Genomic DNA, 17,654 nt, shown 5'->3' with positions numbered 1-17,654 from the left:
ACCGTTTTTTGCTTACCTATTCACCGAGCGTGACTCGGAGAGAGCCCTCTCCTATTCTGGTAGGGCTAGCTACCAGACTGAGCATGGTTTGTGGTTACCCTGAGTTTTGCCTTCCTTCAGCCTAGGGTAGATTTAGGTGCTAACAGGCCCTATGTCATCCATTCCATATTTTGATCAGCCATACTTTCCTCTTCTTCTTCATCCTACTCTTCTTCAGAATCTAACGGTTCAACCTCTAAATCTGTTGGTTCATCTCTCCCTCATCATCCTTCACTGCCTTCCCCTCCACTGCCTCTGTTAGAACCTAAGCCCAAGAGTAAGATATTATATTCTTCTCCTTCTAGGAAAACTGGAGGTTCCTCTTCATTTTCAACAGCTTCCACCAACTCTTCAAGAGTGCCGAGGATTACTTCTTCAACAGATGAGACTACCACTACTATGGGTGTAGTCTTTTGCTTCCTCTCCAAAGAGGGAAGAGTTTGTACTCCTGTAATTAGTCTAACAACGTTAGAAAACTGACGGATGATGAGACAGATAGCATGGATGTGATGATATGAAATTTATTATTCAGGTTTGGGAGGTGAGGAGTAACCAACTTCAGAGTTGTGTGTGGGAGAGAGGGAGTTTGTGTTACTGCCTTGACCAGATGATAGATAAGTGGGGTTGGTAGGGCATTGAGCCATAAACTTCTCGCAACCCTCCTTCTAGCGACATAAATTTTGACAGTGCTAGACCCGCCAACATTCAGGGGATCTCCACGGTATGAGGTCCCAACTAGACCTCACATTGTTTGGTGTAGGAGTCCTATATGGTACGATGGCACGATTTCCATTGTCTTAGATATTGTTGTTCAGAACATGAGAATGTTATTCTTTAATCTTCAAAAAATTAGGTGATTATGCCTGGTGAGTGTGTAATGTAACTTTGTGTCTGGGTTCTCTTACTGTAAGGGAGAGGGTAAAAGCGAGCCTCTAGATGAGAGGTAGTAGTACTACCTTGGGAGAGACACATGCGAAAAGAACAATGGTCTGTCCAACATCAAGCAGAATAGTCCATAGTCGATGCAACAGTCATTAAAACCAAAGTAAAAGGGAAAACACGTACATCTCCAATGGAGTAGTCCACACGTGGGTGACATTCGTTATGACCAAGGAAAACAAAAATGGTTTGTCTAATATCCTATAGAACTATAGCCCACATGGGTGAGACAACAGTGATAAAGAATACAACACATCTTCAACAACATAAGTACTAAAATAACCGAAGTAGTTCAACTATCTTAGTACATGCTAAGAAAACATGCACTACAAATATTTAAATAATAGTCTTACAAACAGATCCAAAACATGCATGAAAACATGCTGGCCTGAAACAAGCTTATGAATAAAGAAAAAGTACCAAGACACATTTGTATATCATACATCACTAGTCCTAGTAGTGGGACATTGGAGCCACTCCTCGCTCCTCAATGAAAAGACTACAAACTCTCAAGGTTGTGTGGGAGGAGCTAAAGTGAAAATTTTTTTTCTCATACAATGAGGGGGTATATATAGCCAAGGGTGATGCTTAACCCTTCGGACTCTTACACTTTCCTTGTGACTGTTCAACTTCATATGAATTTTCAACTGACGTGACTCTTCAACTTCATATGTACGTCTGTTGGACTTTTACATTACATTACATTTGATTACAACAAGTATGGCCCATAGTAGTGATGTGGCCAAGACAATGTGTGACACAACTCGACATGACATTGTTGACATGTACTGGCTAACTGTGGTGTCCATGTCAAGATGCTATGTTGTTGAGTGATGGATGTGCTCCTTGTGTGTTGTGTCTTCACTTCTACATGGAAAAGTGTTGCGGCGTTTTCAATGGTCTTTCTCTTTGCTTGATGGTTCAGTGCATGTATCCATTTCGCTTGCTACTCGACGTGCTTTGTATGTATGTTTATGTTAAAATTGGCAACTAGGGCCAAACTCCATGTGGGCCATCTTATTAATGGAAGCTGATATTTTTCCTAGATTCCTCTTGTCAAGAGGTGTAGGATTGATCTAAAGATCATCCGATTCCGATAAGTATTCATGGAGATAGGGATTTATTTGTGTTATGGGACAATTCATCAAGGTCGGCCAGCAACCAAATAAAACCCACTTGTGCTCAATGTTTTAGTATAAATAGAGGTGGCCTTCAAGTCATTTCAACACACTTGGGATCTCTTCCTCTCTACTTGTCTTTGGGTTTTAGTAGGAGGAGAGATCCTAAGGGATAACGCTGCCCTAATCCAGAGGGCAAAAGCCAAAACTACGGAACTTTTGAGAAAAGCAAAAATTGTCGGAACTGCTAGGAATAGCCAGAATTATCGAAATTGTCAGAACTGTTGGGAACTACTGAAATTGTCGAAACTGCCAAGACTACCGAAATTGCCAGGAACCACTGGAATTATCGGAACTTCTGGAACTACTGGGAATTTTCAGAACTATAATAACTGCCAGAACTGCCAACAACTGCAGGGAACTACCGGGAATAGCTGGAATTACCAAAACTGTCGGGAACTGCCATAACTATCAGGAAAATCTAGAACTGCCAGAACTGTCGGAACTGCCGGGAACTACTGGGAATAGCTGGAGTTGTCAGAATTGTCCGAACTGTCAGGAACAGCCAGAATTGCCGGGAAAATCTAGAACTATTGGGAACAACTAAAATTGATGAAACTGCCAGAACAACCTAAACATATGTCTCCGAAGGAGAGCAGCATGCAAGGGACAAGTAACTAACATTGGGACAGTTGTGTGGTACTTAACATCAAATATACCAAGCATGAAATGATACAGCTAGCATGCAAGGGACAACTAGCATGTAACAATAAGCATGCAAAGGAAAACAAGCATGCTAGGGACAAAAAGAAAGCTAGGTACAACAAGTAAGCAAGATGCAGCCAACACATAGGTCAGTATGGAAACATGGTGTAGAAATGGCACATAATGCAGTACAGTGATGGGTACAGTCATGATAAATGAAGCATGATGAGATGGAGCATAGTGATGATGGGTGTAGCATGGTAAAGCATGGTGAGGTGCAACATGATGATGAAATGCAACACAACGATAGGTGAAGGAGTCACCTTTGAGAATCAGTTGAAGTAGCATGTCTTCAACTGATCTCATGTATCATCTTCTTAGAGATGATCTATGCTCTTATCTAGATAAGTGAAAGTGTTGACTTCCGTTGTAAATGTACTATCTCTCTCTCTGTCTGCTGAACTATTGAAGAACATATAAGAAGAATTGATCAAGGGTTTCCCCACATTGGGGTTTGTCCCTAGCTAGCACCACATCTTGTGTCCTCTTGTCTTGGCTTGTCTTTTGCGATTTATGTTTATGTTCTATTTATATTTTACTTTAATGCTGGTGATTGCTAATCTGGAAAAGATATTGAGATAACTATGAAAATTGAAATAAATTTCTATAAGCATAGAACATACCTAAAATTAACATGGTATCGGAGCTGAGGTGAAGACAATGCCCAAGCAAGAGTGAAAGAACAATCACCGAGGACAATTGGGAAAGGACAAAAGGATCAGTGGATTCCTCATTCCTCTTCAAATTCCTCGAGGGTGAAGTCTAAGTAGATAATATTATTAGAATAGCACAACAAAGGTTTCTGATGGACTACCTAAAGATCACTTCATTAGGAAGTCTAGATCTAAGGGTGGAAGGAAAGGCAGATGCCTTGGTTGCAATAAGTTTGCCATTATACAAAGGAGAGTCTGAATGACAGAGACACATCTCTTGATGAAGATAACACTTATTCTAGGGACATCTTCAATGATCAAAGGAATGATAGGTAATGCAAGTCATCAAGGAAATGGGCAACTCTTCAAAGAAAGCAAGGAACCCTAGGTATGAAGAATCAAATGTTGTTTTTGATAAGATAAAGAAGTGCTATCTTGTATTGGACCTCTCCTTCAGATTCTTTGGGAATATAGCTTATTGATTGTAGTGCTTCAAGGCACTTCATCGAATAGAAGGGTGCACTCCCTAATTTGTTAGAGATGGAAACAATTGTGGGATTATACTTGGAGCTGATGCCACCTATCTTGGAAAGGGTGTAGGGAATGCTACCCCTCAATTGAATGAGGGTAACTTGATTCATTTACAGAATCTCTTTTATGTACCTGATCACAAGAAGAACCTGGTGTCCATTTCAGTAATGGAAGTCAAAGGTTATGAGGCGGCACTCATTGATGGAAAGGTACGTGTTTGAAAATGGATTTTTCAAAGATGTTTTTGAGTTCAGGGTTGTATCAAGTTGCAGGAAGTCCACTGGGGACCATGTCCATTGACACACAACACTGGAGGTCTGTGAGTCAGATAGTGACAGGGATGCCTGAATTCATAAAGAGCATGAAAGTACATGTCTAAGATGTACCAAAGGAAAATCTTACAAGGGGACCATTCCCCTCATGTAGCAGGTCCACAGGTTTGGAAAAACTCACGGGGTTTGAGATTGATGATCAGGAATCTCACGTATGTAGGTGGAAGAAAGCCCTCTATGGCTTGAAGCAAAACTCCCCGGGTGTAGTATGAGAGGATTGATAGCTGTTAGATGAAGCTGAGATTCACTAAGAGTGAAGCTGATCCAAACCATTGTTTGAAGGTTGTGGATGATAGACCTCTCATACTAGCGCCTTATGAGGATGACCTATTTCTGACAGGTGCAGACCCTCTCATTTGTAGAAGTAAGAGGGAGTTTGATTCCAGATGTGGAATGATAAACTGCAAGCCTGTGACTACCTCAAGGATATTAACTTTCAGAGGTTATATGGTAGTGGTGTCGGACCAGATTTGGGAAATGCCTCTGAGTTTCATAAACTCATTTGCATTGATGTTCTTGGTGAACTTCTGTCCGGACATATCTTTTGCAGTTAGCATGGTGAGCTCATATTTGGTTGAGCCTCATTGGATTGGTGCCAAAAATCCTCTGAGATATCTTCGGGGCAAAATCTCTCATGGACCGAGATACACTGCTGGAAATATGAAACGACATGATTATTCGAATGCTGGCTGGGCAGGAAATATGGAGGATCACTAGAGCACTTCTCAATGTTGGTTCTATTTGGATTCTGCTTCGATATCATGGATGAGAAGGAAGCAGAAGTTAGTTGCTATAAGCACAGTCGAGACCGAATACATAGCTACAAGTATGATCTCGTGTGAAGCTGCATGGTTGCAGAAGCTCTTAAGTGAGCTGTTTGTACACATGATGAATACCACTGTGATTCTTTGTGACAGCCAGAGGGAGGATTCGATTATTGAGGAATCCCATATTCGATGATTACTCTAGCAGATAGACATTAGATACTGCCTTATCTGGGATATGGTAAGTCGATGAGCGAGGAGGCTCCATCGCGTTGAGACTGATGTACATGTCACAAACATTTTGTTAAAGCCTCAGGGAAAGGTCAATTATATGACTTTCCCGAATGACTTGGAGTCGTTGAGAGACCTTCTTAGAAGGGTCATGCATTTGGAATGCATTAAGCTCTGGGAGCTCTAGGGGGCTTGGGGTAATTACTGGAGCAACATACGACCACAGGGAAACTCACCCTCGCCTGGTGGTGTGATATGTACATGATGACAGGTTCAACCTTCCCCTGTCATACCTCATGGCGAATGTGGAATAGGATGATTAGTTCTCCTATGGGCCGGGATGATTAGTTCTCCAGTGGCAACTGTGAAACAGGATGATTAGTCTCCTATGGGCCAAGATGATTAGTTCTCCCGTGGTAACTGTGAAACAGGATGGTTAGTTCTCCTGTGGGCTGGGATGATTAGTTCTCCCGTGGCAACTGTGAAACAGGATGATTAGTTCTCTCGTGGCAACTGTGAAACATGATGATTAGTTCTCCTGTGGGCCAGGATGATTGGTTCTCCTGTGGAAACTGTGAAATAGGATGATCAATTCCCCTGTGGGCCGAGATGATTGGTTCTCTTGTGGAAACTATGAAACATGATGATAAGTTTGCCTGTGGGCCAGGATGATTAGTTCTCCCATGGCGACTGTGGGGTAGGATGATTCGTTCTCCTGTGGACAGGATGATTAGTTCTCCTGTCGAGGCATCCTACCCATGCAGTTTGGAACTCATGGGAAGTACCTCTTATCTGATAAATGAGCAGCGAAATGGGGTTAGTGGCCATAGTAGTACTATCTATGCTAGGATGACCTCCATTGATCTAGGATCAATGAAACTGATCTGGGATTAGTATGAGTGGCTTGAGACACTCTCTTGTGATATTGATCTAGGATCAATAAAACTGACTTCGGGCCAATAAGAGTGATGTGACACACTCTCTTTAGATGAAATTGACTTCGGGTCAGTAGATAATGGTATGAGACATTCTTGATCAATTCTTCTTCTTCATGATTCAATAGAGCAGAGTAGAGCAAAGTAGAGCATAGAAGAGCAGAGCAAAGCAGAGCTCAGCAGAGTAGAACTTAGCAAAGCAGAGCAGTGCAGGGCACTGATGGCAGAGATAGTACAGTCGGACATATGGATCAATGGATGGAGTTCTCCCTAGTTTAAAGGAAGTGTTAAAATTGGAAACTAGGGCCAAACTACATGTGGGTCATTTTATTATGGAAGCTAATATTTTTATTGGATCCCTCTCGTCAAGAGGTGTGGGATTGATCTAAAGGTCATCCAATTCCGATAAGTATTCATGGAGATATGGATTTATTTGTGTTATGGGACAATTCATTAAGGTCGGTCAGCAACCAAATAAAACCCACTTGTGCTCAACATTTTAATATAAATAGAGGTAGCCCTCAAGTCATTTCAACATGTTAGGGCCTAGATCGAACTCAGGTTGAAGGAAGGTAGGTCTAGGGTAACATCAAACCACGCTTAACCTGGTAGCTAGCCCTACCAAGTCGGGAAAGGGCTCTCTCCTTGTCAATCTCAATTAGGATATTGGCAATTAGGGCTTGAGATGACTAAAGATGAACGCTGATTTTAGGCTAGGTATAGTATATTAGGGTTTCTAGTTTGATTTTAGGTTTTGGTTGCTGGATCGATTGGAGAAGGTAGATTGGGTCCGGGAAATCAACTCAGGGATACAGTCATGTCCTATGGGGCAAGGTAGACAAGGGTTTATGTACTAGCAATGGATTGAGATGGTAGAGTAAGACAACTGAGGAGTTGAGGAGGGCATAAGAAACTTTGTATCCTCTTCAGACAGTGAAAACGTTGAAAACCAGATGCATTCCCAAGACAAAGCATTGTAAATTAGTGTATTTTGTCTATTCACCTTGATTCATTTAGTTTAGAAGAGAAAGAGAGATGTGGATACATATAAAACATCAGAAAAACTCATTACAAAGAAGAAACAATACATAAACTCACTGTCACAAGAATCCCACAAAAATAGCTGTGAAACTTGGTTTTATTCCTTGCCAAATTGTTGATACAAATGTTCAATGAGTCCAACACTTCTGTTGAAGTCCAACCTTTACAGATGACTAAGAAATTACATAATGTAGGCAAGGAAAACAGTCATGCTAGCTATCAGGATCAAATCCATGAGAAAAGGGGCTGTTTCAACAACATGTAAACAAGGAGCTAGAAAATAGGTAGTGGAACAGCTTGCCTCTAAAACTATGAAAACTAATTCATTCAACCTCAAGCCACCTCTAACCGATGTATCTACCCCCTCAAGTCATTTTTCATCATATTTACATCATTTACCATCACAATTTTACCAAGGAGAAGAGAAAAAGTCAATCGATAGTCAAACTCGGTGAAATTCTGAGTTTTTAGGAAAAATTGGAAAAATTTGTCTAATGCGCAATTCCCCGAGCCTAATGCGCAATGCCACTTCAAGGCTGTTTTTGGAGGCCTTCCACTTCAACCAATCAGGCCCAAGATAGCTTTTTAGAAAGCCTTACCTATCTGGTTTTAGGAACACTTTGAATTTTTTGATTTGGAGGCCATTTGCCCCCTCAAAAGTGGATTCTCCCAAGACTGGTTCCTATGTGTCCAAAAAGTCAGGCAAAGAGGGCACTTTTTGAGTTTTTTTGTCCTTTTGGTGGCCAAGATCTCCTCCAAATTTGATGAAATTTTCTGGGTTTCGTTGTTTTTTCATGCTGAATCTAAAACCACAATCCATTTTGCAAAAGAGTGAGCCAATTCACTGCGTAGTGCCATCAGCTGAAATTTCTTGTGTTGCAAAATTTGATGCGTAACGCCACTGATTTGATGTGCAGTTCCCTTTTGTGGACCGATTTTGGAGGTCTTCTCGGTGTAAAAATTAGGCATAGGATAGCTCATTGGAAAGCTTATTGAGTATAATTTCTAAAACATCTTGAATTTTGCAATTTTTAGCCCATTTTCCCTATCGAAAGTCAAATCTCCCAAGACTCGTCAAAATGTGCAAAATGAGGCTGCCTAAATGGAGAGTGCTATTTCAGTCATTGAAAGTCTTCCTCAACTCCTAATTGAGCTCATGATAGCTAATTGGAAAGCTCTTTGTATCTAGTTATCATTTCACTCATCAGGAAAGTCATTTGGCTAACTAAGATAGGAGAAATGTTGATTTTACCAAGGTCACTCAAGAGGTGCAGCAATTCTCTTGAGGCAACTATATTTTTGACATTTCTATAAAACCATGACACTTGTGTAAAATGTGAAGGAGGTTTTTCTTCCTTGGCCTATTATGGACAAAAAAATCTCTCACATTTTCCAAATTCATTTTTTCTTGTTCAGAAACATCATTTTAGTAAAACCTATCCTGATGTGTGGAACAGGGGATTTGTCAAAATGAAGTGAAATGAAGGGGACAAGGGGGTTCTAAATTCTTGAGAAAGTTTGGGAAGTATGGAGGGATGTTACGAATTAGGGGAAAATGGAATTTCAAATGTTGAGTGAGGGGAATGGGTTCAAAAGTGAAAAACACAAGCCTGGCCTAGAAAATTATCAAATTGTAGCAACAAGCTAGGGTTTGTGGAAAAATGATGAATTTGAGGGATATCAGTGATGGGAATTGTTTAATAAGGTAGATTAAGGATAGGGGAAGGTGTATGAGCATGAGGATACAAGTTTTGTTGATGATTTGACCATCCAAGAAAAATTACCATTAAAACCCTAGGAGAGGGAAATGAGCCTTACCTAAGCACAACTGAAACACGAACAAGGTGTAAAATGACCCATTGGAACTTGAAATGATGATGAAAACCCTTTGAATGATGGTACACTCAGCTGAATGGTGACATGGACCAACATTTGGACAAATTTGAAATGAATGAAAACAAACCCTAGACCTAATACCTAGTGACCAAATTTTACTTGAAGACACACTGAAATGACAAAATTTGACTTTAACACCCTAAGACCACTTTGTAAGTGTGTGTTTGATCACTGGTGGAGGGCTTCAAAGACTGACACTAACACAACACACTTGGGATCTCCTCCTCTCTACTTATCTTTGGGTTTTAGTAGGAGGAGAGATCCTAAGGGATAATGCTGCCCTAATCTAGAGGGCCGAAGCCGAAACTGCGGAACTGCTAGGAAAAACCGAAACTACCGGAATTGCTGAGAATAGCCAAAATTGTCAGAACTTCCGAAACTGCCGAGAACTACTGAAACTGCCGGAACTGCTGGGATTGCCAAAACTGCCAGGAATTGTTGGCACTGCTGGAATTGTGGGAACTACCGAGAATTGTCGAAACTGCTAGAACTGCCAGAACTGCCAGGAACTGTCAGGAACTGCCGAGAGTAGCTGGAATTGTCAGAACTGCCAGAACTGTCAAGAAAATATAGAACTGTCGGAACTACCGGAACTGCCGGGAAAAGACGGAACTTCCAAAACTGTTGGGAATAGCCGGAACTACCAGAATTGCGGGGAATAGCTACAATTGCTGGAATTTTCGGAACTGTTAGGAATAACCAGAACTATTGGGAATAGTCGGAACTGTCGGGAACAGCTGAAATTGCCAAAACTACTGGAACAGCTTAAGCATATGTCTCCGAATGAGAGTAGCATGTAAGGGACAACTAATAACATTGGGAAAGTTGTATGGTACTTAGTAGCAAATACACCAAGCATGTAATGTTATAGCTAGCATGCAAGGGACAACTAGAATGTAATAATAAGCATGCAAAGGACAACAAGCATGCTAGGGACAAAAAGAAAGCTAGGGACAACAAGCAAGCAAGATGCAGCTAGCACATAGGTCAGTATGGCAACATGGTGCAGCAATGACACATAATGTAGTACAGTGATGAGTACAGTCATGATTAATGAAGCATGATGAGATGCAGCATAGTGATGATGGGTGTAGCATGGTGCAGCACGGTGAGGTGCAACATGATGACGAAATGCAGCACAACAATAGGTGAAGGAGTCACCTTGGAGAATCACTTGAAGCATCATGTCTTCAACTCATCTCATGGATCATCTTCTTAGAAATGATCTATTCTCTTATCTAGATAAGTCAAAGTGTTGACTTCCGTTGTAAACGTAATATCTCTCTCTCTCTCTCCGCTGAACTATTGAAGAACATATAAGAAGAATTGATCAAGGGTTTCCCCATATTGGGGTCTATCCCTGGCTAGCGCCACATCTTGTGTCCTCTTGTCTTGGCTTGTATTCTGTGAATGCTCTATCTGTAGTTTACTTTAATGTTGATGTGATTGCTAATCTAGAAAAGATATTGAGCTAACTATGAAAATTGAAATAAATTGCTCTAAGCATAGAACATACCTAAAATTAACAGTTTAGTTGCAAGAAAATATCCTAGCATGCATTCCTTCTTCATCTCATTCGTCATCGCGCCATGTTCCATCAATGTAACTATACCTGAAATTCACTCATGACGGGATGACATCAAATCCAAAAATACCCTATTCTAGCATGATGCATTGTTTTCAGTTTTGGGTCTAGGTGACTGGGAGGGAGGAAAAGATGTTGAAACTGCGTAGAGCACAGCTCACGCTAGGATGTGAGGCTCCGGAGTACTATCGGGAAAAACTGCACAGAGGTCATTGGGAGGCAAAACTACACAATCATGGATAGCAGTGACAGTTGCAAGGTGGAACCTAGTTGGGAAGAACTATGCAATTCCTGGGAGGAAGACAAGGCAGGATGTCAGGGGGAACTGTTGTACAACTCTGCATATTTTTTAGGATGATGACTGAGTAGGCCACTTGGGCTCTAGGTGAAAATCTTTGTAATTTCTTGGAGGGAGACAGAACAGGGTAGTAGAAGTAACTAGCAGGAGGTTCTGCGTAATTTTCAAGGCATGATCGGGCTGCGGGGAGATTTTGGTTGCAATTGTGCATTTCTGAGAGACAATCTGGGACAGGCAGCGAGGGCCTGCCCCTCATGACTACACAATTTCCAGAAATAGTGCAGAGCAAGGCAGTAGAAGATGTACTAGTTATGACTATGCAATTTTCGGGAGCAAAGGAGAGCAAGCCAGCAAAAGGTCGGACTCATCATGATCACAAAATTTCGGTAGGGAATACACGGTAGGTATCTGGGCATGTCTATACAATTTTGGAGAGCAGTAAAACCCTGGGTCATAGTGTAGTGTAGATTTCTGGTAAACCAATGGGAGGCTTGATAATTGATCTTGCGGGAAGCGTAGATTGGATCGGGCTTCGAGACAACTTCTGCACAATTCTAGGAGACATACAACCTACTCACTTCTAGGATTGCATAGTGCAGCTGCCCTGGAGGACAACCTCAACCAATGCATAGTTCTGGGTAGTAGAGCAGGGTCATTGAGATCGGAGACTGCGTAGTGCAACTTAGTCATAGGCTGCTCCATGCAGATCTCCTTAGATAGGTCTCCGTGAAGAAAGGCATTCTTCACATCCATTTGATGTACTTCCCACCCTTGGGCAACCGCAATGGCAAGTGCAAGGCATATGGATTCATCTTTGCTACTGGAGCAAAGGTCTCATCATAATCAATGCCATGCACTTGCTGGAAGCATTTGGTTACTAGCCTAGCTTTATGTTTGGTAATTTGACCATCTGCATCACTCTTGGTCCTGTAGACCCATTTGCATCAGACAAGTTTCCTTCTTGAAGGAAGGGGGACCAGATCCCAGGTCTGGTTCTCGAGGAGGGAGTTGTACTCCTCCTCCATGGCAGACTCCACAGAGGGATGCCCAGCAGCCTCAGCATAAGATTACGGATCAGAAGATTGAACAAAATGACAATGCCAGGATGGTGTTGGTTCAGTGGTAGTGAGGGAAAAAAGAGGCTTAATAAACTCTGATCTAGTCCTCTGTGGATAAGAATTATCCCCCACAAGACCATTTAGTAGCTGGGTGGTCTTATGCATATATCTCACTTAAGCTCCTTGTTCTCTGATTTATGACAGGGGTAGTTGACTCACTGCTGGAAGCCCGATCTGGGCTTGGATGTGGATCATCATATGAATGCATTGGATTTGTATCTGAAGACTTTGTCTCAGCATCTGCATGCTCTACCTCAGCATATGCATGCTCTGTATTTGCATCTGAGTGTGCTGAGTCATCATCTCAGTCATGAGGTAGATAAAAGGTGGCTGCATGCAACAATTGAGGTGCATGTGAGAGACTTTCCTCAAATTGGACACTTCTTTCAATGATGTGCTTGTCCGTGGAGGAAATCAAGAATCAGTATCGCTTCACACCATCAGGGTATCCAACAAAGATGCACTTAATGCTCTATGGATCAAGAGATTTCCTCTTTTTAGAGGGGATCCTGGCCCATGCTCAGGAGCCAAAAACATGGAAGTGGGTGACCTCTGGTTTAATGCCGCTCCAAGCCTCAAAGGGGGTCTGATCCTTGACAGATCTATGAGGAGATATGTTCTGGATGTAGTTAGAAAAATTAAGTGCTTCAGCCCATAGCTTATGAGGTAGTGACTTAGCATGCAGCATGCAGGAAGCCATCTCTTTGAGAGATCAATTCTTTATCTCAGCAACTCCGTTCTACTGTGGAGTGTATGGAACTGTGTGTTGCAACTGTATGCCAGACTCAAGGAAAAGGTTCTAAAGTGTTATGTTAATAGATTCCCCCCCATTGTCTATATTGAGGCCTTTGATCTTTCTCTCTGATTATGTCTCAACTAGTGCTTTGAAATCTTTAAAGTGCATAAAAACTTCAGATTTGGCCCTGAGAAGATACACCCAAGTATATCGTGAGAAATAATCTATAAATGTAAGCAAATACCTTGAGTTTTTGATGGAAGGATGAGGAAAAGGCACCATGAGATCGCTATGGATCAGATCTAGAGGAGAGGATGCTCTATGAGTCTTGCCGGTGTCAAACCTTTCTCTAGGATGTTTGCCAAGGACACACCCTTCACAAACTCCTTTGGAGAAATTGATATTTGGCAAGCCTTCCACCGTCTCATGCTTGCTTAGTTGCTACATATACTTGTAATTTAAGTGACCAAACCTCTCGTGCCAAAGGCTACTACTATCATCAACATGTGTAAGCAATAAGGAAGATTCAGATTCAATAAATTCAGAAAATGTATACAGTTTAGCTCCATTCTTTACCTCACTGGTTGCAATTTTGCAGCTACTATGCAGGTCATATATGTCCACTGCATTTGGAGTGAATTCTAGTCTCTTTCTGGTGTTGGAATGAGTCATCTGATAAAATGAAAGCAGGTTTACCGAAAGTTCTGGAACATGAAGCACATCTTTAAAGCTTCCATGTAAAAGTTCCACTCTACCTTTTTTGGTGACATCAATAGGTGAGTCATCTCCCATGAGGATGGGAGGTCCTTCACATGCAGCCAAAGAGGAATAGAATTCCTTTGTCACAACGATATGATGTGATGCACCAGAATCTATAATTCATGCATCAGGGGAAGAGTTAATTTCAACTAAAGCATGAAAATTGTTACCTTTCCCGTGTAGCAGATGCTCAGTTTTCTTCTTCACACCCTGAGGGATGTGGTCCCCAAGGTTGTGCTTCTGAAGGATTTCTGCCATTTGGTCAATTTGTTTCTTCATGCAAGAGGATTCCAGATGGAATCCTCGGTGACAGTAGGAGCATTTGTCTCCTTTCTTCCCGTTCTCATTTCTGGAGCTAGAGGAGTCATTGAAGGGCTTGGTGTACCCTTCCTTCTTCGGATGGGAATGCATTTTTGCCTTTTCTTTTTGTTGCTGATTTTTCTAATTTGAATCAAATTTGTGATTTTTATTGTGGCTGCCATCATGCACAGCAAGTGCATGCGCTTTTGGAGGTTTGATTTTCCCAATGCCAATGAGTTTATCTTTCTCAAAAGTGAGGGACTCCATGAACTCTTTGAGAGATAGCATAGTGTAGGATTTACCTGTTGCGAGCCTTACTGAATGAAATGTAGACACAAAGACAAGGTATTTTGGTCCGAGCTTTGACATAATAGAGAGAACTTGGTGACTCTCCTCCTTGGATTTGTCAATTCCACAACCCCTGCGTTGCATCAATAGATCATTATATTTGGTGAAGAAGTCTTGAATTATGTCATAGTTCCGTGGATCCAATGAAAGTAGCTCCACTTTGAGTAGATTTCCTTTCATCTCATCCTATTTCCTGTAGAGTTCTTCAACCTTTTTCCAAATCTCATTGGGAGTACTATAGGCAGATAGATGAAACTACAACTCTGGGGAGATGCACATGCATATGGATCCATGGGCCTCATCCATGCGGTTGAGGTACTTGGATTTCTTTATGGCTGAAGTGGGTTCCACTTCTGCAGCCATGGTAATGCTGTACAACCCTTTCTGACGAAGGTATCGAGCCATTTGGTCCTTCCATTCGTGATAGTTGTACGGTGTTAGGATTGATCGTTTGGGAAACTCCATTTTTCTATTGATATTTGATCTCCAAGATGTAATACCTGCAAAATAAAGTATTGGTGCGCCTTTTATCTAGCAAGATGTGCACTCTGATACCATGTAAATGTGTTAGAAAACTTGCATAGATGAATCTAGCTAGTAAAGGTTTAACACACAGCTTTGCAGAGAAAAAACACTAAAAGAAAGTCGAAAGAACAAAAAGAATTATTGATTCAAAAAATAGGTTACAATGCTCATGATATAGCATCACTGGGTGAAGATCCTAAGGTAATGCGCCATAGTGGTGATCAATGAGAGGACTTGGCACCTACATCAAGTTCCAGAGAGAACTAGCCAGTTGCAGAGTGAAAGGAGGAGCAAATCAGAGAGTAAATCATGTAGAAAGGATCTTGCATGTAGTGATCAATGAGAGGACTCGACACCTACAACAAGTTCCGGAGAGAACTAGCCAGTTGTGGAGTGAAAGGAGGAGCAAAGCAGGGAGTAAATCATGCAGAAAGGTCTTGCATGTAGTCCCATGCACGTATGGATAGTCAAAGGTGCCAATCTGGTGAATATTCAAATGTTGAAGCTTTGCATGTCAGTGAATGTTGTAACTAAGTGTCCGCATGTGCCAGTAATGAAGGTCCTAGGTGTGTAGTACCTCCAACACTTTGTAGGGGTATCTCCATTGGAGGGCATCCCACCCAAATGGCTATTGACCATAAAGCCTGCAACAAACTAAAGAACCCTGTCTAAACTGCTACAAGGGAACCCCTTCTCTCTTACCTTGAAAATGGTTGTCACATACCTTAAGTCTCTACATCATTGCTATCGAAGTCATCACATCTTGTGCTGCTCAAAATTTTCTAAAAGAGATGGAGGGAGTAGGAAGTCCTAGACATGTTTAAATGCACCATCTAGAATTAGATAGAGGGCTCAGGACAAATCATTTTGTCCATCCAAGGCATCCATTCTTATCCACAGGGTCGCAAATTCGTATATTTTCTGTAATATTGAATATAAACCTAGTAATCTTAGATAAAAGGAAAAAACAATAATTTCTCTAGCCCTCACTCCATTGTGAAAGTGCATTGATATGCCAATTAGTCCCTATCAACATGACCCTCCTATAAGCACAATTCACCCCTCACAGACGAGCCAGATTCTTCATCCTGCACTGAGAATTCATTCAACATATTGATCGAGCCACTAAGACTCTCGACTATCCAATCAGACACTAAATTATCCAATGATCAACATCCCATCGCGGGGCTTAGGGCTATTTGGAGGCTCCACTGGATTGCGGACATTGATTTAAAATTCAACAAACAAGCATATTTGATAATGGAAATTTTGTTTTGGTAGTGGTCCCTCAGAGAGGAGGGTCTTGAGGACAGACTATTGAAAACACCTTCCTTTCACCTTTTCTTAATGCTCAATTACACCTTTTAAAAATTATGAAGCATGATAGAATGTGATAGAAATATAATAAAATATTAGAAAATAAGAGAAAGCAAAGAGATACATTAAACACAACACCAAATACAATATATTTTATTGATCTCAAGCCTACATATTTATAATATCTAGATTACTGGGAATGACACATCTAGATAGCTATTACAACTCATACATAGGAAACTGTGTACTTCTAGATTGGCACCTAAGGACTCACAATGGCAACTCATTACATGGAAGCATTACTCCCAACATCCTCCCTCAATGTTTACATGTAGAAAATATAAAAAACCCACATTACAACAACAAATAAATGTTTTTCATATTTGCTTGATATGGTCATCATCAACACCCACATCCACTGTGGAATATCACAAACTTCACTCTTTCACCACCACATCTTCGAGCTATCACTTGACCTCCATTTAAAATGTAATTGCCTCTAACCATCGTTAATGAGCTTTGCATAATTGATGCTTCTCAACCTCGCAGAGCACAATGGGTCAATATTGATACTGAACCATCCTATGGAACTGCCACCATCTGTGAATCCATGGCCCTTCGCAGCGTCCATCAGTTATCTAGGATAGCATTTTAGATACAGAATATCTTCAACAGACAATTCTACAATTTGATCTTATAAAATAACCTGTACTGACACTCCCGAAGCACGATGGGTCACACCAACTTGACCTTATTAAGAACTACATGTGACTAATGCTCACGGAGCATGACGAGTCACATTAGTCTATTGAATAATTAGCATGTTCTTTGTGATTATGCATGATTTGATTTTTTTTTTTTTTTCACCCCAAGATAATTTTACAGCTTGCTCCCTCACCACACAATCTTCCATTAATAAAAAATCAATAAAACCAACACAAACATCGACATATTTCACACACTATCTGTTGCCATAAACATTACATATCTACCACATGGCTTATAAAATAGTGAAATCGAACCCATTGTATGCCCTTTCGTATTCCGGTGGCGGTTTTGGCTATCTATATTGGAATGAATCAATCCATCCACTAGCTTCTGGGCACTAAATGACATTATCAAGTAATTCGGGTGGAAGATTGGCCCATCGTCTCCAGAACTCATGCGCTTTACAGCTCGAGTTGGCCACAAATATCAAACCTCATCTCTATTTGAGGGACACCTTTGGAAGCAGGAGGAGTTCCATCGAACCGAAAACTCCCAAGTGATTTGTTGTCCTTGACAAACAAACAAATCTGAGCTTTAAAAATAGATCTGAGCCATGTGTCATCAAGAAGGGCAGTGGTGATCGAGGCCTGGTTGGACCTGGTGTTAAGAGTCACCATCTTGTTGGCTAAAGAGACCGATAGATCGTAGTTGCGGTG

The sequence above is a fragment of the Pinus tabuliformis genome, chromosome 7 (genome assembly GCF_031772625.1).
Source record: "Pinus tabuliformis cultivar Carrire ecotype Pingquan chromosome 7, CPIR1, whole genome shotgun sequence".
NCBI lineage: Eukaryota > Viridiplantae > Streptophyta > Pinopsida > Pinales > Pinaceae > Pinus > Pinus tabuliformis.
The sequence above is the reverse complement of the archived record's forward strand: the minus strand, read 5'-3'. Positions refer to the sequence as shown.